This window comes from Eleutherodactylus coqui, chromosome 2 (genome assembly GCF_035609145.1).
Source record: "Eleutherodactylus coqui strain aEleCoq1 chromosome 2, aEleCoq1.hap1, whole genome shotgun sequence".
Taxonomy (NCBI): Eukaryota; Metazoa; Chordata; class Amphibia; order Anura; family Eleutherodactylidae; genus Eleutherodactylus; species Eleutherodactylus coqui.
In genome coordinates this window covers 109987898-110010067 of record NC_089838.1, presented here as the reverse complement: position 1 = coordinate 110010067, position 22170 = coordinate 109987898, and positions in this window count along the sequence as shown.

Below are 22170 nucleotides of genomic sequence, written 5' to 3'. Positions count from 1 at the left end.
CTTTAAGCTGCTATTTTGGTAAGTTCATCTATAAAAAAAATACAGAAATGACATATAAGATACTGATATATTGTTAGACAACATTGTGAAGAGATTCAGCTGAAGTAGATTTGAAGAGTTTGTAAGATAAAAAACAAACTGTAAATATCATTTCTCAATTAACTTCTGTTATACAGGAACAGGAAATACCGGTGGAGTCTCCACAAGTGAGTTGGTACTATTTTTCTAATTAGAAGCATGATCGTTCTATATGTGACTCAGGAGTTTAATAATGAAGGCTCAGCTACTTAATATTTAATCAGTTTATTATTTTTGGTGGATAATGATTTTTACCTTTACAATTTTATTAGTTATATAACTGGATTTTTTATGCCCGTTTAACAATTATTTTAATAGTTGATATTGTAGTATGTTTATGGTTTACAACTCTGTTTCTTATTAAAATAGGTCCGATCCCAATTTATTGCCTTCAAAAACTAATTCGGGTAAGAACTAAAACTATGTGGAAATAACATATACAGTACATATTGTACACAAAACAGTGATATAAATAATATGTCTACTAGTAGAACAGTTTAAACTAGAAACACAATGTCTAGATAAACTGTCTGTATCACAATATAATATAATATGGCTTGAGCTACTGGCAAGCTAGAGATACTATTAAGATTTTTTTGGAACCTCATAGCTGATATTATTCTACATAGTCAGAAAGAATAGTTCTCGTTACAATTGAAATTTTTCCCATTTATCTATTAATTCAGATTTTTAAAATATCATATCAAGAATGTACTCATAATATAACCATGATTTCTTTATAATCAAATTACCTAACATAATATACTATGACATATTGGGCATTTCCTCTCTTACAACTTGAACTTGATAACTATCATTTTTTCAATAGGTTGATATTCCTCTGTCTCTGCAAAAACTCCAAGAGTTGCTTTGTATGTTTTGTAAAGCAAAGGTACGTACATGCTCAGTCCAAGCTGTTTACATAAATCTTTTTTAAATAATGAAATTAAATAACAGTAATATACAGTATATTGTAATCATATATATATATATATATATATATATATATATATATATATACATCAAGCAATGTAGTATAGTGCAGTCTGTGGAAGATGCTCATAAGTCAAAAGTTGTCTTCTGCACACTGAGTGTTTGTGCATTCAGTAGTTAAATAATGTTCATTGTGAATAAATACAGTTATGCATCTGTGTAGCAGTGATCTGTGTAGCCCCCTGTGATATATTTATCATAAGAGGAATTAAACTGGGAGAGCTTCTTATTGAGAATAATCTGCGTGTACTTCTAGATTGTAGACCATATAAAAGCACTAGCTGATATACCCGGCCTCGACCAACTTACTTTGATACAGGTGTTTAAGCGTTGTTTGCACAGAAAATTTTATGAAGTCAAGGTTACTTTATAGTAATCGAGGAATAAAATATGTATACATATAGATGAGCATTAGATTCTCCTTTGGCTGTATGTGTACAAATGTCCCTCTGCAGAAAATGCCCCCCTCCCACTCTCCTTAATTAGGACCTAAAGAATGTCGCGCCAAATTTCATGCTTATTTAGGACCTAAAGAATGGTTGTGCCAAATTTCATGTTTGCATGAAACCGGGAAGTTAGAGAATTAGTTTAGGTACATTACATAGGGCTGCCAATACTTTTGCACTTAGCAGTGAATTTTTGAGTTGTGACCCCTTTACTTTTCCTATTTAGGACCTAAAGAAGGCTCGTTGTAAAGTTTATGTTTGTACGATATTGGGAAGTTAGAGAATTAGATTTGGTACATTACAGAGGGGCGCCAATACTTTTGCACTTAGCATTGAATTTTCGAGGTGTGACCCCTTTACTTTTCCTACTTAGGACCTAAAGAATGCTCCTGCCAAATATTATGTTTGTACATCATCAGGATGTTAGAGAATTAGTGGCCATTCAGTCCGTATATATATATATATATATATATATATATATATATATATATTTATTTTTATATATATATATATATATATATATATATATATATATATATATATATATATATATGTAATACCATTCAGCTGCTTTTAAGGCCAGTAAGATAGTGTCATGTATGGAAAGGTGTATGGCCTCATTGGTCAAGATATCATTTCTATATTATAAAATGGCCAGCTTGGCTTTATATGGAATGCAGACATGAACCTATTCATTGAAAGCATGGAAAAAGTACAAAAAATAACTATATTAATAAGAAGCATAGAAGATAGGGTGCAGTCACATAGGTAAAAAAATTGTGTGAGTTTTGTTTGTTGCAAAATATACAACACTTGCACAGAAATACAATGCTGCAAGGCTAAATAATCACAGTATGTTCTTTTTTTGTGTGAGTATTGCACAAGAATAGAGCATGCAGATGTGCAATCTGCTGCACATCACACAGCACACAGACAGGGTGTCCATGCACTGTGTGATGTTTGTCGCATAGTGGAATATCAGGCGTGACTCACTCACACCCACATGAATGCACCTTTATAAGTAAAGATTAAAAGAAATACAACTATCTAGTTGAGAAAAAATGACTAAGGGGTGGCACAATGCCTTGTGCAAAAAACTCTAGAGAAAAGCTCCCCTCTACCTCCTGAAAAAAATGTTTAATTTCCAGAGGTAACAGGAGTTCTGTTCCATAAGTAATGAATTTATTGAATATTCAACCTGAGGATTTGGTAAAAACAGAAGAGTTGTTGGCCTGCATTTGGTAAATATACAGAATTCTTGTTTGACTGCTGATATGGCAACTTGGGAAGAAGAGGTAAAGCAAACAAAGAGGCCTGTACCTTGTGTGTACCAAATATACTTATATGAAGCTATGAAACAAATTGGGGTAGATTTACTATATGCAAAATTTTTGAGATTTTTAATTTTGTGCCAATGTGTTTAATTTGGAAAGATTTATTAATTTGTTGTATAGTACTACACAATTTTGGCATAGTGGTAAATGCATCAAACATTGATAGAAAGATATCTTGGTCTCAACTGTTCTCAGTTTCGTCCTCATTAATGCTGATGGAATTTGAGCCATTTACTTGATTTTTAAATTTAAATAAATGTTTTATACACATTGACTTTAGCTAATCTTGTGAATATTCTCATTTTCTATAGTAACGTGTTGACATGGTAAAAACATCTGTTGTTTTAACGCAATAAATAATTTGAAAGCAATCAAAATACACCAAAAAGAAGGTGCATCTCAAGCCAGAAAATATTCGTAAACAGAATAATATTTTCACCCTAGGGCTCGGTCAGACGAACGTTGTTTACTCTCTGTTACAGCAGCGAGAAAACAGCGCTGCTATAGGAACCAATAGGCTATGAGGATAAATGTATGGCATTCCAGGACAATGATAAGACTTTGAGTCTCACTATATTCATGTTTGGCTGGAAAGTTATGAGAATTGCAAGCAAGTTGGTAAAGGGTAATAATAATGGGTTGCTTTCCCATTCAAGCTGGATAAATATACCAAATATCTAATAGAAGCCTTCTGTATAATTAAACATTCAAACAGTAAAATAGATATAGCAAGCGTCAATCCGACAATCAGCAAGCTATGTTGATAGCGTAGGTAGCATGTCAAAAGTATTTAATCTATTTCCATTGCATGTCTGTTGTTATAGAAGGTATATTAGTGGCCACATTATGCCAATAATGTAATCACACTCTGATGACTACTTGGCACACCTGACCTTTTTATAACAAATTTACAATTGTATATGCATCTATTGCATATTATTTAATATAGTGTACATTTTTTTCAAATATTCTTTTTCAGAAAGAGAATAATCAAATATTATACAGACGGTTTTTAGAGCAACTGCACCAGACTCTGGTAAGGATTTTAACATATTAAAGTGTTTTATAAATGCAAATAAGAAATATATAAATGTATCTTGAACCAGTGTCTATTAATGTATATTGTTTATTTTCTATTAACTATGTATATAGTCAATGTGTAGACTGTATAGATGTATAGACTATGCATATAGTTACATATATAGGTCAGCGCTCATAAGCTGTTTATAACAAAATATTCTTTTGATGTAATTAAATAACTGTTACTTTTTATTTCTTTTAGATAGATGCAGGTTGTACAGTTGATGAAATCCTGAGTACCGAAGATTTTCTGGTAATCATGACGTCCTGCAGATAATTATTTACCATTTATTGATTTACTACTTCTTCCTGATTATTCTGTTTTGTGCCTGTTTGTAATTTCTAGGCGAACGTTGGAGACAATGTTGGAGAAGTAGCACAACAGCTTGGTATGCAATTATTCCAATTAGTGGTAAGCATTTCGTCAGATCACATAGCTTACTCATCAAAATTATATCAACATTGAAAGTTATTTGATATGCAAATTATTATTTTGAAGGCCAGCTTTCCATATGAAACTGCACTCTTTTGCTTCAAACTGCCTTTTATATTTCAAACCGGATTATAAATCTATAGTGATTAGATAATGGGAAATTATTTAGTCAAATAAATATTAATTATACTTATCTAATTTAATGGTTTTATAAGGCCCTATGCACATTCAATACTTCTTATAATGTTCTGATCCACTATCATTAAGAATAGGGCCATTTATCATTCATTAGTGAAGATGAAATGAACCTAATAAAGTTAATACTTTTCTTCCAAAAAGAGATGTATCATTTTAGTAGCATTCTGCTCTGGATAAAAAGGAAGCCCTCCTATGCAGTGATTACCTTCTATTAAAGGATGAAGCCACACGAACGTATATCGGCTCGGTTTTCACGCCGAGCCGATATACGTCGTCCTCGTGTGCAGGGGGGGAGGCTGGAAGAGCCAGGAGCAGGAACTGACCTCCCGCCCCCCTCTCTGCCCCTCTGCACTATTTGCAATGGGAAGAGGAGGGACGGGGGTGGGGCTAATTCTCGGAACTTAACCCTGCCCCTGCCCCGCCTTTTCCCATTGCAAATAGTGCAAAGGGGCGGAGAGGAGGCAGAGAGGGGGGCGGGAGCTGAGTTCCTACTCCTGGCTCTTCCATCCTCCCCCTCCTGCACAGGAGGACAACGTATATCGGCTCGGCGTAAAAACCGAGCCGATATAAGTTCATGTGACTTCACCCTAAGTGAAAAATTTGGTTTCTTGTGTGGTGTAACTTCAAACCACATATAAGCAACGCTATCATTTACAAAAATAAGATGATTTTCTTGTTTCGTTAATATTAACAGACTGTTTATACCTCCTTCTAGGACTATGTATCTCATTATTTTTTAATTTGATTCTAGGAAAACCTTGGAGTATCAGACATTGTGTTTAATGTTGTATGCGGTTTATTGGTAAGATATAAAGTAAAAGGAAAAATAGTACTTTACTAAAGGAAATTACTTATTTCATATAAACTTATGCATTATATCTATATCTTGTTATAGGGTGAAACACTTAAAAGCTTGAGCCTGACACTGGTAAGACATAAATGCATGTAGTTGTTTTAAAGAAAATTTACATTTACATTTCATCACTCAGTCATAATTCTAAGCTTCTTTTACGCCCCCTTAAGAAAGCGGTGTATATTCTAGTGCTTGCTGATAATACTCTTTCTACTATCTTATTTCCATTAGGCTGGCATACATTTGGATGGACTCCCAATTCTTGGCTGAAGAATACAAATCTTGCTGTGAGTTCCACTTACTATAAACATTAACTATGTTTGCATTAACACATTCAAAAACATTAACACATTCAAAATATTTCTTTCTATAATGTAGATTTAGCAAAGTTTTACTCTACATATGATAACTTTATATGCCGCAGTTGGATTACCCTTTTAATTGGTTTACAATGTTGTTTTTTTTAAGTTATAATAAGCAAATAAAAGGGCTTAAAATAAGATAACTTGTTGCAGAAAGTTATCACAGTCAAGTTAAACTCTGCTACATTTATAGTTAATGTGTTTAATAAAAACCTAATATAATGTTGATTCCTTTGTGCTTGTTCAGTCAAAAAACTTAGGCCGCCTGTCCACGGCTACGACGGAATATCGCAAGCAATTTTCCGCTGTGGGGGGGGGGGGCACTAAAACTCCCCGCAATGCGCCTATCTTAATAATAGGTTTATCGTGGAAAATTGCAGCAAATCGCAGCATGCAGCGATTTTTAGGCGCAAACGGAAAATTACTATGGATTTCCCGCTCATGTACATCAGGCCTCTCTTTCCATAGTTATCCAATGGAAAGCGTTTCAAGTGTGATCTGAGTGCGATTTATCGCCGTGGCTCATGCTATGAAATATTGACTGTGCACAGCCAGCCTTAGATGACAGGACAACTGGTCATTAATTAGATCAATGCTATGCTCGGTTTCCACAAGACAAAAGTTTTTTGAAATTGTATGATTTCTCCATCTTTTGATATATAATTTACAATGGTTTTGATAGGATTTACATGAAAAATCAGAATTAGAATCAAAATTGTATACCACCTACTAATATGACCAGTATGAAAGCAAAGTGTTTGTTAGTGATCAGACTATTATTGCCATTTATCCAAAAACTATTATCATAAATACTTTTTCTCTTCACAGATGATGGATTTGAAAGCCATAAAGAAAGATAAATCATCAAATCATTGTCATTATTTTAGAGCATAAATGAGTGATACTGATTGTAATAAATCTCATTCTTCATGATATATCTGAGTACTAGTATTTCTTTAATGAAATGTCTGTTTTATTGCTATTTCTGTTTATATAGGCAATTACCTTTTAGCATGCTCTTATGAAAAAAGATCACAATCACTTCTTTTGAATCTGTAGATGTATATTACATCTCTAGATAAAGATTAGAGATGAGCGAACGTACTCGTCCGAGCTTGATACTCGTTTGAGTATTAGCGTGTTCGAGATGCTCGTTATTCGTAACGAGTACCACGAGATGTTCGGGTTACTTTCACTTTCATCTCGGAGACGTTAGTGCGCTTTTATGGCCAATACAAAGACAGGGAAGGCATTACAACTTCCCCCTGCGACGTTCAAGCCCTATACCAACCCCCTGCAGTGAGTGGCTGGCGAGATCAGGTGTCACCCGAGCATAAAAATCGGCCCCTCCTGCGGCTCGGCAGAGATTTATTCTGACATACTTTAGGAAAGTGCTGTCTTGGTGGAGCTGCTATAGGGAGAGTGTTAGGAGTATTTTAGGCTTCAAGAACCCCAACGGTCCTTCTTAGGGCCACATCTAACCGTGTGCAGTAGTGTGGAGGCTGCTTTTTGTAGTGTTGCACATTTTTTTTTGGTATATCGGCCGTGCAGAGCATTGCCCCCTGCAGTAATTAGATATAGTGCAGGGCCAGTAGTGGTGAGGCAGGGACAGAAGACATATATTGTGAGGCAGGGACAGAACACATATATTGTGAGGCAGGGACAGAAGACATATTGATTGAATATAGGCAGTGGGTCTTTGCAAAAACAATTGGGGAAAAAAGTCTATTTGGGCTGGCTGTGACTGTCCTCAGTGTTCTGGGTCTGTGCTGGGTGTAGTTGTCCTCCTCATTCATACGCAGCCAGCTAAGTGTTACAGCAGGCTTGCGCAAAATTATTTCCTGGCACTGTCTGGGCTGTGAAATCACCGCTGTATTGCAGTCCACAGTGCAGCACTCTGCAGTTCTTTGACATACTCCAGGGCCAGAATGGGTGACGCAGAGAGAAGAGATATATTGATTGAATATAGGCAGTGGGTCTTTGCAAAAACAATTGGGGGAAAAAATCTATTTGGGCTGGCTGTGACTGTCCTCAGTGTTCTGGGTCTGTGCTGGGTGTAGTAGTCCTCCTCATTCATACGCAGCCAGCTAAGTTTTACAGCAGGCTTGCGCAAAATTATTTCCTGGCTCTGTCTGGGCTGTTAAATCACCGCTGTATTGCAGTCCACAGTGCCACACTCTGCAGTTCTTTGACGTACTCCAGGGCCAGAAGTGGTGGCGCAGAGAGAGAAGAGATATATTGATTGCATATAGGCAGTGGGCCTTTGCAAAAACAATTGGGGAAAAAAATCTTTTTGGGCTGCCTGTGACTGTCCTCAGTGTTCTGGGTCTGTGCTGGGTGTAGTAGTCCTCCTCATTCATACGCAGCCAGCTAAGTGTTACAGCAGGCTTGCGCAAAATTATTTCCTGGCTCTGTCTGGGCTGTTAAATCACCGCTGTATTGCAGTCCACAGTGCAACACTCTGCATTTCTTTGAAATACTCCAGGGCCAGAAGTGGTGACGCAGAGAGAGAAGAGATATATTGATTGAATATAGGCAGTGGGCCTTTGCAAAAACAATTGGGGAAAAAAATCTATTTGGGCTGCCTGTGACTGTCCTCAGTGTTCTGGGTCTGTGCTGGGTGTAGTAGTCCTCCTCATTCATACGCAGCCAGCTAAGTGTTACAGCAGGCTTGCGCAAAATTATTTCCTGGCGTTCCATAAGCGAAGTCAGCCTCCAAACACAGGCCAATAACCGGCACATTTAATTACAGCGTTCTGTTTCTGCATTACTGGTAATACAGCATGCTGAGGGGTAGGGGTAGGCCTAGAGGACGTGGACGCGGCCGAGGACGCAGAGGCCCAAGTCAGGGTGTGGGCACAGGCCGAGCTCCTGATCCAGGTGTATCGCAGCCAACTGCTGCGGGATTAGGAGAGAGGCACGTTTCTGGCATCCCCACATTCATCGCACAATTAATGGGTCCACGCGGTAGACCTTTATTAGAAAATGAGCAGTGTGAGCAGGTCCAGTCGTGGATGGCAGAAAGTGCATCCAGCAATCTATCGTCCACCCACAGTTCTGCGCCGTCCACTGCTGCAACTCAGAATCCTCTGGCTGCTGCTCCTCCTTCCTCCCAGCCTCCTCACTCCATTATAATGACACATTCTGAGGAGCGGGCAGACTCCCAGGAACTGTTCTCGGGCCCCTGCTCAGATTGGGCAGCAATGGTTCCTCTCCCACCAGAGGAGTTTATCGTGACTGATGCCCAACCTTTGGCAAGTTCCCGGGGTCCGGGGGATGAGGCTGGGGACTTCCGGCAACTGTCTCAAGACCTTTCAGTGGGTGAGGAGGCCGATGACGATGAGACACAGTTGTCTATCAGTGAGGTAGTAGTAAGGGCAGTAAGTCCGAGGGAGGAGCGCACAGAGGATTCGGAGGAAGAGCAGCAGGACGATGAGGTGACTGACCCCACCTGGTTTGCTATGCCTACTGAGGACAGGTCTTCAGAGGGGGAGGCAAGGGCAGCAGCAGGGCAGGTTGCAAGAGGCAGTGCGGTGTCCAGGGGTAGAGGTAGGGCCAGACCAAAGAATCCACCAACTGTTTCCCAAAGCGCCCCCTCGCGCCATGCCAACCTGCAGAGGTGCTCAAAGGTCTGGCAGTTTTTCACTGGGAGTCCAGACGACCGACAAACAGTGGTGTGCAACCTTTGTCGCGCCAAGATCAGCCGGGGAGCCACCATCACCAGCCTCACCGCCACCAGCATGCGCAGACATATGATGGCCAAGCACCCCACAAGGTGGGACGAAGGCCGTTCACCGCCTCTGGTTTGCACCGCCGCCTCTCCCCCTGTGCCCCAACCTGCCACTGAGATCCAACCCCCCTCTCAGGGCACCGGCACTACCGTCTCCTGGCCTGCACCCACACCCTCACCTCCGCTGTCCTCGGCCCCATCCACCAATGTCTCTCAGCGCACCGTCCAGCCGTCGCTAGCGCAAGTGTTTGAGCGCAAGCGCAAGTACGCCGCCACGCACCCGCACGCTCAAGCGTTAAACATGCACATTGCCAAATTTATCAGCCTGGAGATGCTGCCGTATAGGGTTGTAGAAACGGAGTCTTTCAAAAATATGATGGCGGCGGCGGCCCCGCGCTACTCAGTTCCCAGTCGCCACTACTTTTCCCGATGTGCTGTCCCAACCCTGCACGACCACGTCTCCCGCAACATTGTACGCGCCCTCACCAACGCGGTTACTGCCAAGGTCCAGTTAACAACAGACACGTGGACAAGCACAGGCGGGCAGGGCCACTATATCTCCCTGACGGCACATTGGGTGAATTTAGTGGAGGCTGGGACAGAGTCAGAGCCTGGGACCGCTCACGTCCTACCCACCCCCAGAATTGCGGGCCCCAGCTCGGTGCTGGTATCTGCGGCGGTGTATGCTTCCTCCACTAAACCACCCTCCTCCTCCTCCAACGCAACCTCTGTCTCACAATCAAGATGTGTCAGCAGCAGCAGCACGTCGCCGGCAGTCGGTGTCGCGTGGCGTGGCAGCACAGTGGTGGGCAAGTGTCAGCAGGCTGTGCTGAAACTACTCAGCTTAGGAGATAAGAGGCACACGGCCCACGAACTGCTGCAGGGTCTGACAGAGGCTTGCGCCGCTGAGCCTCCAACCGGGCATGGTCGTGTGTGACAACGGCCGTAACCTGGTGGCGGCTCTGCAGCTCGGCAGCCTCACGCACGTGCCATGCCTGGCCCACGTCTTTAATTTGGTGGTTCAGCGCTTTCTGAAAAGCTACCCATGCTTGACAGACCTGCTCGGAAAGGTGCGCCGGCTCTGCGCACATTTCCGCAAGTCCCACACGGACGCTGCCACCCTGCAACATCCGTTTAATCTGCCAGTGCACCGACTGCTGTGCGACGTACCCACACGGTGGAACTCTACGCTCCACATGTTGGCCAGGCTCTATGAGCAGCGTAGAGCTATAGTGGAATACCAACTCCAATATGGGCGGCGCAGTGGGAGTCAGCCTCCTCAATACTTTTCAGAAGAGTGGGCCTGGTTGGCAGACATCTGCCAGGTCCTTGGAAAGTTTGAGGAGTCTACCCAGGTGGTGAGCGGCGATGCTGCAATCATTAGCGTCACCATTCCTCTGCTATGCCTCTTGAGAAGTTCCCTGCAAAGCATAAAGGCAGACGCTTTGCGCTCGGTAACAGAGCCGGGGGGAAGACAGTATGTCGCTGGATAGTCAGAGCACCCTCCTGTCTATATCTCAGCGCGGTGAGGAGGAGGAGCATGAGGAGGATGAGGAGGAGGGGGAAGAGACAGCTTGGCCCACTGCTGAGGGTACACATGCTGCTTGCCTGTCATCCTTTCAGCCTGTATGGCCTGAGGAGGAGGAGGATCCTGAAAGTGATCTTCCTAGTGAGGACAGCCATGTGTTGCGTACAGGTACCCTGGCACACATGGCTGACTTCATGTTAGGGTGCCTTTCTCGTAACCCTCACGTTACACGCATTCTGGCCACTACGGATTACTGGGTGTACACACTGCTTGACCCATGGTATAAGGAGAACCTTTCCACTCTCATAACCGAAGAGGAAAGGGGTGCGAGAGTGATGCTATACCACAGGACCCTGGCCGAAAAACTGATGGTAAAATTCCCATCCGACAGCGCTAGTGGCCGAAGGCGCAGTTCCGAGGACCAGGTAGCAGGGGAGGCGCGGAGATCAGGCAGCATGTACAGCACAGGTAGGGGAACACTCTCTAAGGCCCTGGACAGCTTTATGGCTCCCCAGCAAGACTGTGTCACCGCTCCCTAGTCAAGGCTGAGTCGGTGGGAGCACTGTAAAAGGATGGTGAGGGAGTACGTAGCCGATCGCACGACCGTCCTCCGTGACGCCTCTACCCCCTACAACTACTGGGTGTCGAAGCTGGACACGTGGCCTGAACTCGCGCTGTATGCCCTGGAGGTGCTTGCTTGTCCTGCGGCTAGCGTCTTGTCAGAGAGGGTGTTTAGTGCGGCTGGGGGAATCATCACAGATAAGCATACCCGCCTGTCAACCGACAGTGCCGACAGGCTTACACTCATCAAGATGAACAAAGCCTGGATTTCCCCAGACTTCTCTTCTCCACCAGCGGACAGCAACGATACCTAAGCAATACGTAGGCTGCACCCGCGGATGGAAGCATCGTTCTCTATCCCCATCAAAAACGGGGACCTTTTTGCTTGATCAATCTGTGTATAATATTCATCCTCCTCCTCCCCTCCTGCTCCTCCTCCTGAAACCTCACATAATCACGCCGAACGGGCAATTTTTCTTAGGCCCACAAGGCTCAGTCATATAATTTTTTTAAACAATTTTTATACGTTTCAATGCTCTTTAAAGCGTTGAAACTTTCACCTCAACCAATTTTTATTTTAACTGGGCTGCCTCCAGGCCTAGTTACCAATTAAGCCACATTAACCAAAGCGATTAATGGATTTAACCTGCCCTCTTGGTTGGGCATGGGCAATTTTTCTGAGGTACATTAGTACTGTTGGTGCACCAATTTTTGGGGGCCCTCGCCTACAGTGTAATCAAATTAATTTTTAGCCCACCTGCATTACTGCTGACGTTACATCAGCGGTGTTGGGCACTGCAATGGGATATATTTATGTACCGCCGGTGGCTTCCTGGCACCCACCCATGCTGTCGGTCCACAGGGAGTTGTAACTGGATGTGTCCACTTCTAAAGAACCCCAGTCTGACTGGGGCATGCAGTGTGGGCCGAAGCCCACCTGCATTAAGCACGACATTACATCAGCTGTGTTGGGCACTGCAATGGGATATATTTAGGTAGCGCCGGTGGGTTCCAGGGAGCCACCCATGCCGTGGGTCGACAGGGAGTTGTAACTGCATCTCTCCACTTCTAAAGAACCCCAGTCTGACTGGGGCATGCAGTGTGGGCCGAAGCCCACCTGCATTAAGCACGACATTACATCAGCTGTGTTGGGCACTGCAATGGGATATATTTAGGTAGCGCCGGTGGGTTCCAAGGAGCCACCCATGCCGTGGGTCCACACGGAATTCCCATTGCGGAGTTGTACCTGGCTGTGACTATTTATAAAAAACCGCGGTCTGACTGGGGCATGCAGACACCTTGACAGAATGAATAGTGTGTGGCACATAGGTTCCCCATTGCTATGCCCACGTGTGCAGCTCCAGATGGAGGTGGCACAGGATTGGATTTCTCATTGCTTCTGTACAGCATTGTGGGCTATCGCCCCGCCCCTTTTAAAGAGGGTCGCTGCCTAGCCATGCCAACCCTCTGCATTGTGTGCCTGCGGTTCCTCCTCATGGCATATGCACTTATAAATAGACATGAGCGTGGCGTGGCATGAGGGCAGCTGAAGGCTGCACAGGGACAATTTGGTGTGCGATGTGGACACTGGGTCGTGCAGGGAGGGGGGGTTGGGCAGCAAGTAACCCAGGAGAAGTGGCAGCGGAGTGTCATGCAGGCAGTGATTGTGCTTTGTTGGAGGTAGTGTGGTGCTTAGCTAAGGTATGCATTGCTAATGAGGGCTTTTCAGAAGTAAAAATTGTTGGGAGTGGGGGGCACTCTTGCCGCTATTGTGGCTTAATAGTGGGACCTGTGAACTTGAGATGCATCCCAACATGTAGCCCCTTGCCTGCCCTATCCGTTGCTGTGTCGTTCCCATAACTTTCTTGAATTGCCCCGATTTTCACAAATGGAAACCTTAGTGAGCATCGGCGATATACAAAAATGCTCGGGTCGCCCATTGACTTCAATGGGGTTCGTTACTCGAAACGAACCCTCGAGCATCGTGAAAAGTTCGTCTCGAGTAACGAGCACCCAAGCATTTCGGTGCTCGCTCATCTCTAATAAAGATCTATTATACAGAATTTGAGCAGCTAGAAAAATTCCTTTTCAAATGTGTCTAGAAAGGCAGGCATGGCTTAATATGTGGACAGAATTTAGAGACATTTCTCACTAGCGACTTTTAAAAAGTCACAATCTTATTGTGCACACTTACTCCAGTATCTTGGTGGTGTACAGGGTGAAAACACATCACTAGACATATTGAAAGAGCTGAAAAATATATGATCATCATGCAACATTTGATATTTTTTTCAGATTTTAGACTGGAGTAGAGAAAAGAAGCTGTCATAAAAGTTATAACAAAGATCCCCTAATGATAAATTCCCCCCATTGTATCTCAGTTGCAAAGTTGCATTTTTTCTTCTTTTCTTCCATTGTACGTTGTAAATTACTGTTCACTCTATATAACTATTTTGAGTGTGTAGGCAGAGTTGTGTTATTTTCTCAAAACCAATAAGATCTGTTTACCTTGCTGTTTACCATCCTCTCTTCTTATGCAAACCTACACACAAGCTCAGGTGTAGAGAATATCTGATCTTTAAACAGAAAATATATGCAGCCCTTTATAATAAAGCAGATACAACCTTGATGTTGAATGGGGTTGCCACTATTGATGGCATGTTTCCTCATGGTAAGACTTACACCAATAATAAACCCTACCATGATTTTCTGTAGAGGGTGGGGGTTGGGCTTGAAATATAAGCCCGCCCCTGAAAATAAGCCCCAGCTACCTAGATTAAAAAAAAAAAAAACATAAAAAAACAAACAAAAAACAGCAATACTCACCTAGTCCCTCGCACTGGTCTATGACGCTGTGACAGACTGCTGTGTCCTCCATGCTGACTGCACTCTCTCACTGTTAACGGGGCTTTGAATACCCCGGCTCCAGCAGGCGAGTGCTGTGATTGGATCAGGAAATCAGAGCTGGCTCTCGGTCATTCACATCCATTCAGTGAATGACATCACTGAATGGCTGTGATTGGTTCATCGAGTGGCAGCTCTGGTTGGCTAAGCCAGGAAGAGAGTGCTGTCAGCATGAAGGACACATCAGCCTGCCTCAGTGCCGTCGGAGACTGGAGTGAGGCACCAGGATACTGCCGGCTGGCTGAGTATAAGACACTTTTGAGGCAAAAGCAGTGTCTTATTTTCGAGGAAACATGGTATTTAGAATGGGCCATCAGTAGTAGATCAGCAGGAGTCTGCCAGCAAAAATCACTGCTGACAAGTTGTTTGCTGGGTCAGCGCATGAGTGCAATGAACAAGTTTTTGCAAGAAGCTGACAGATCCATTTCAATTTTAATGGCCAGGGTTGACATCACAGGTAAAGTTCCCATTCACTTCAATGGGAACTTTGCCTGTAACATTAAGCCTGACCCTTGCAGTGGGGGTGGAGCTGTCTGCTTCTGGCACAAATCAGCTTAGTGCAGTAGTGCAAACCAACAGAAAATACAAGTTTGGGAGTAAGGGCTCATGTCCACGGGCAAAATAAGAATTAAAATCCGCAGCAGATTTTAACTCTTCTCCTGCCCGCGGATCCACACTCCATAGGGATGCATTGACCACCCGCGGGGTAGATAAATACCCGCTAGAGATGAGCGAACGTACTCGGATAAGCACTACTCGTCCAAGTAATGTGCTTTATCCGAGTACCTCTCCGCTCGTCATGAAAGATTCGGGACGCGCTGCGGAGCAGGGAGCTGTAGGGGAGAGCGGGGAGGAACGGAGGGGAGATCTTTCTCTCCTTCTCTCCCGCCCGCTCTCCCCTGCTCCCCGCTGCGACTCACCTGTCAGCAGCGGAGCTCCCCGAATCTTTCAGGACGAGCGGCGAGATACTCGGATAAAGCAAATTACTCGGACGAGTAGTGCTTATCCGAGTACGTTCGCTCATCTCTAATACCCGCGGATGGTCAATAAAAGTGATTTTAAAAAAAATGGAGCATGAAAAAATCTGGACCATGCTCCATTTTCGTGAGGGTCTCCCGCGGGGACGGCTCCCGCAGGCTTCTATTGAAGCCTATGGAAGCCGTCCGGATCCGCGGGAGACCTAAAATAGGAATTTAAAAGAATTTACTCATCCAGAGCGGGTGGGGAAGGTCTTCTCTTCCTCATGGCCGGATCTTTCTTGCTTCGGCTCGGCGGATGTGCCCGACGCATGTGCGCGGCACGTCGGCGACGCGCCGGCGACGTGCCGCCGGCGTGATGAGTTCATCCGCCGGCCGAAAAAGAAGATCCGGCCGTGAGGAAAAGGAGACTTTCTCCGCCCGCTCCGGATGAGTAAATTCTTTTAAATTCCTATTTTCAGCGCTCATGTCCGCGGGGCAGGAGGGACCAGCTGCAGATTCTACATGGAGAATCCGTAGCGGGCCTGATTTTCCCCGTGGACATGAGGCCTTAGCCCCTTCATCAGTCAAGCTTGGCAGGACATCACTCTTGGGACTGGAGGGATAGGGACTCAAAAGTACTGGTGGGACCAGCAGCAGAGAGGACCAGTGCTCTTTTCTGCTCCTGGGGTCTTGTGCAGCAGGCCTTCACTGAACTATTATTGATGGCCTATTCTATGGTTACAGAAAGAAAAGTAGTCAAGTAAATTCAGTAATGTCAGAGGCTCGAGTCTCAGATAAATATGCAAAATTAAGAAGCCTTAGTGACAGTTGCTAAAAATAGATAAAGGAGGTGCTTCCAATCAGATGCACCCATAGATGATGATTGAGCTAGATATTTGAAGACCAAAGAACTAGTATCTCAGTGCCACTATCCAATAAATGCTGTAAGACAGTGGGATGAAATCTCCAGCTTCTCTTATGTTAAATAGATTAAAAAAACAGCAGTATATATGTGTTTCACGGTGAACCCCTTGATCAGTCAAACCAGGTAAGACATCACTCTTGGCACTGAAAGGATATAGACCCAAAGTGTTAAAGTGAAAATAATTGTCTGCCAGAGAGTCTGTAGAATGACCCCTGCCCCCTTCCTCCTCTGGAGTACTTTCAGTCCAGGAGCAGTGCCGTACAGATAACGTGGACTGTAGGACCATATTTATCCTGTGTATCCTCCCGACCCCTGAGCTTTAGCCTGTGTTCATTTAAAGTGAATTGTAGCTGCATTGCCTTGAAATCTCTTTGTTTAAGTTAATTTCTGCAAGTAAAGTTATATCGGGCTTCAACCGTTCCTGGGGACCCGAGGTACTATACACAAGTCTCTGTTTTCTTTTCCTGGATGACTGGGCATGTGGTGTTAATTTTGCCTATAGATTCCGTTATAGATAACTGATGGGACAGAGGAGGAGCACAAGATAACACTGATGATAATGACAATGAGACTGTATCACCATCTCTCTGCTTGCAGGTCTGGCAAAGTGGCATTGGTTTACCTCCAGTGGTGAGGTGTAGAAGAATTCCCAGAAAGCCAAAGGTATTGTATTAATACCATCACCATTGTAGCTTGCCCCTCCTCTTGCAGGCTTTCTTTTGGAGCCTTCATAGGTAGCAGCAGTGTCACCATCACCTGCTCCTGAGCTGATCATACCAAAAGGCCTAAGCTTTTGTCCAAAAGCTGACTGTCCTCACCCAACTCCTCATGATCGTAATGTTATTGAGTATCTGCCTAATTCTTAGCACCTGGGGTGCTGTCTTTAAGGAGAAAAGGTAGTGCCCTATTATGAGGGTGTAGAGAAGACAAAGATAAAAGAAAGGAAAAGTTAATGCTTCTATAAGTGTGTCATGTTTCTGTAGAGATAGAGGAGTAACAATACACTAAATCCTGGCTTGAAGTAACATTAAAATCTTCATCCTGAGATGACCGAAAGAGGGCCAACCAATCCACAATGGCCATAATATCTTCCAAAAGAAAATGCCCACTGGCGAAGATGGAGAACCCTGGCTTGTTGATGTTGCTAATACTACCAGCTCCATGGCTGCTACTGGTACTGGGTCTTGGCACATGACTAGTGCAGTTAGCACTGGTATTGGCACCAGGATACTTACCGGCAGAGTACATGGCACAGGTGTTTTTTCCTCTTCCCTGTACTTTCCCATTCCCTCATTTTCTTTTACCAGACATTTTTATTTCACATTTTGAAAACAGACACACAACGCTCTATGCACTGCACTGTGACCTTTATATCCTGCTTTTGGATGAAAAACCTTCAGAAAAATGGACACCCACTTTGAATTGCAATAAAATATGTTTTGTGCAGAACAAAGATACAGTGCTCTAAAAACTGTTAATCTTAGTAAATAAATCTTGTAATTTCTATAGTGCCAATGTATTCTTCAGTGCTTTCAAGTAATGCGCTTTTCCTTTTCTTTTTGAACTTATTACCCCCCACCAAGCTGGGTACTCATTTAATTGACCTCAGAAGAATGGAAGGCTGAGTTGACCCTGAGCCGACTACCTGAATCAGGCACGGATTGAACCCGCATGAAGCTCAGAGTGTTAAGGCACTGTACACTGCAGTATACTCTGTCTCTCCCTCACAGTCACAGACATCTCCTTGCACCACACCTTTCCCTGGCTGAAATGGCTGCTAAAGCTATGGTGCACAGCCTGTTATAGTATCTATAACCTCACCTCTAAACTGCATTCTGATTGGTTGGAAGGGCTGTTGGCAGGGTGCTACAGGCCACCTTAAGGTCATGCAAGCTTTCCTTCCACTCTTTTCTGCCATTTTAGTGAGTTTGGCTGAGACGAACTGCTAATGGTTCATATTCGCACAGAACCGAACTTTCAACAAAGTTGAACCAAGAACTAGGCTCTATAGTTTCGATTCGCTCAACACTATTCATGACAATGGTTTCACTGGACCTTAATATGTGTCTGTGTTGAATGAATCGCCTAAATGAATAGCCCCATTGATTTTTCAGAATAAGACACTTTATGTTTAACTTTTTGGTACGCAGTTCATATTGGTTTAATATTCACAAAGCTAAGGTAGACTTTGGGCTCTTGTTTTGCATCTGCAAGCTCTCATAAGCCAATATCACCCCAAGATCACAATCATGGGTAGATAGAGGGAGTCCTCCTTATATGATGCTGCCTCTATAGACTGTGACATTTAAGGAGTTGTGATGCCAGAATTGGAGTCACTTCTGATTCTGGCAGTTGAGGCAGAAATAGATGTATATTAGTAGTTTGCCATAAAGGGTTAATCATGAATCATTGCCCATGTAAATTAATGGGCTTTAATGTAATGCATGAATATGCAGTTTTCTCCTAAGAGAAAGATATCATATGTAGTCACTCTCTGCTCTTTTTAATTGACGAGGGTCCTGAATTGCACTCTGCTCATGAATTTCTAATATTTAGAAATCACTCGTATCAAATAGAAAAAATTCCCCCGCGCTCGTGGGTTCCAGCAGAGATAGAGGACACAATGTCCATAAATCACTTTAAATGATTTATTAGTTCCTTTGCTACGCGTTTCTGCGGGATTACCCGCTCTCTTCTGCCTGAAGAGAGCGGGTAAGCCCGCAGAAACGCGTAGCAAAGGAACTAATAAATCATTTAAAGTTATTTATGGACATTGTGTCCTCTATCTCTGCTGGAACCCAGCGCGGGGGCAATTTTTCTATTTGATACGAGTGGTTACATAAACAGCCTGTCACGGCTGTAAACCCCAGAGACGCTCTCCGGTGATCAGGATTCGGGACTCCAGGGACGCTACAAGCCAGCTCGGATATAAGGTGTCGGTCAATCTCCTGGACAGGAGTTTTGGCCGAGCACCAGGTGAGTACTCAAAAGTATCTCACATCCTTTTAAAAATCGTTTTTTTGTGAGTAGGCGCTGATTCTTGTTTTCTAATATTTAGAAATAGGTTTTCTTATGAATTAACATTCTCCACGCATTTCTTTCTTTCACAGCATCGCTTCGTTCCGCGATTGACGTGTTTGTGATGGCCTTGATTGTATCAAGCTATCTTGTTCCTTGTCATCATGACCTTCTCTTTCCACTGACTGCCAAGCATTAATACTGTTTCTAGTGAGTTAGCGTGCATCACGTGGCCAAACAAAGAGGACAATTTTGCTCTCTAGTGATATTTTTGGTTTGACGCAATGTAACACTGCCTTCTTCGTTGTCATGGCAGTCCAAGATATTCGTAGCATTTTCCTCCAGCAGCATGGTTCAAATGCATCAATTTTCCTTCTGTTTGTTTTTAACAGCCATACATCATTATGGGAAAAACGATTGCATTGACCAGTTTAGTTTTTGTTGCAATGTTAATATCCTTGATTTATCAGAACCTTTCCATTTTTTGCATTGCAATCTACCAAGTGTAATCCACCTCTTGATCCCGGGTCTGGATTGCCCATTGCAAGCAATTTTTGATCCAAGGAAAGTGAAAATCTTGGATCTTCGTTGTTGATTTTTATGTTCACTGTACTGTTGCCTAGCAGAGTGTTATTTTACATATACATCAGCAATCAATATTTGAAGTTTTTCTCTTTTTGTCACCATTATAGACTGTACAAATGAAAAACAATACCACTGTTGGGTTGTTCAATAACTGCTGGCAATTTGAAAATGACAAATTTCAAAAGTTTGACACCAGGGAGCATTTCATAACCTTCGGTATTCAATACATTATTTGTAAAGTCAGTGAGGCATACTTTTTTCTATGACATAAGCATACGAGCCCTGAGGGGAATTTTCAACTTTCAATCTTCAAATATTTTTTCTTAATAAATCATATTAATTATGAAGGCTGCAATTGCTTTTCTCTTTGTAGTTTTAAGCCGCTTCTTGCAAATAGGTAATAGCACAGATTGTAACCATATATTCAAATGTTTTAGACGTAATGTTATTGTTGCTTATATAGCATAGATATAAGTGATGAATTAAGAAAAGTGATATGAACAACCTTCAAGAAGCCCACAATACATAATTCATCACAATAAAATGGTCAACCATAGAAAAAGACTATTGAAAATCCAAAGCACAGTGAACCTAAAGTTTAAAAACTTCAAACAAAGATTAAAGCCGAAAGAGTGTATGTCCATGGCAGCAACATTCAACCTATTCACAACAACAGCATGTGCTGATATACATACACAGATCATATAGGCAATATTCGAACATTAAACCTTTTCTGATGTGCGCCATACATGCACATCAGGTGTCATTGTATGAAACGGCACAAGAGCTAAACCCTCCTCCTTACACAGCAGGTGATGCGCTTCTCTGACAGTTGACCTGTGATGAAATTGCAGGTTGCAATCCAGATTTGTTGGCCAGGGGGCTTCAAAAGATCCCTAAAGCTTCCATGAATGATTACTTTTAAGATATTTCTGTGGCACATCATAATATATTTCCTTTCAGAATACAGTATACTGCAAAACTTGAGTATACTGTGCTACAGCATTTCAGTAAATGGTATAAGCAATTAGACATTGTCAAGTTTAAGGCCCCAAGGAGACCAAAGAGAAAAAGCAAAAAAGTAAAATATAGTTAAGAAAATAATAAAAATTGTGGTAAGGCAGTATTAAGAGTGTTGTGCAGAAGGCCTCAGAGTGCAGATTACTGCTTTTGTTTGTTTAACCTGAGCCTGTCTGAAAGGGTTAACACCTAGGTTCTGTCACACCCATAACATAAAAGGAGTAGATGCTGTCACACTCCAGAGAAAAGAAGGGCTGAGAGAGCCAGATAGGTGGTAAAGGAGCCGCATCAGGAACTAGGAGCCTGAGGTCTGGCACAGACCAGTGGGAGGAGAGCTATAGCCCAGCAGGGCTAGGAATGCTGGCTACTAGCCAGAGAGGCTGTAGGAGCAGCCATCAGGACTGTAAGCCTAAGGTCTGTGGGGACCGGTTTGGGGACAATCACTAGTCTGAAGAGGAAGACTACCTCTAGACACCCTGAGCGGTGTAATGATGGTGACGCTCTGTATTGTGTACCCTGAACATTGTAAATGGTATACTTGATATGCTGTTTATGTTGTGACATTGCTGTGCTGATAACACTGGCCAAGAAAAATAAATAAATTTGGAGTCAAATCATTCTAATTTTGTGGTGAGAAAAATGAATATTACAAAGAAAACTTTAGTTTCTGTGATATACAATATGTGAAAGTTTGTTTTTTTAATGGATTAAGAGAAAGTTATACATTTTAATTACATATGCTAACAACATTGAAAGTGCTTTTGGAATTTTTTTAATGACTGTTACATTCTAAGAGTTCTAAATTGATGGAAGAATTTCTGGCACGTGGTTCGTGTGAAGAGACTCTTGTGGTGACTTCATGAGATCGTTTTCTTTTGGTTTGCCTCTTGTAAGTGAGTTCCGGAGCATCCCTACACACAGACCAGCAGTAATCCGCAAGCATTGCCTCATTCCTATGGCCCCGATATCTTAGTTTCATTACAGAATTATCCTGGTGAAATATTTCTCCGTGTTCATTACTGACAGCTCCACAACTAGGAGGGAAAAAGTCTAGGTGGGAGTGGAGAAAATGGATTTTAAGGGATATGTTTCATCCGAGTTGGTGGTATTTTTCCAGAAACACTGTCACCAACTTGGTGTAGTTAACATCTACTTTGTAGATG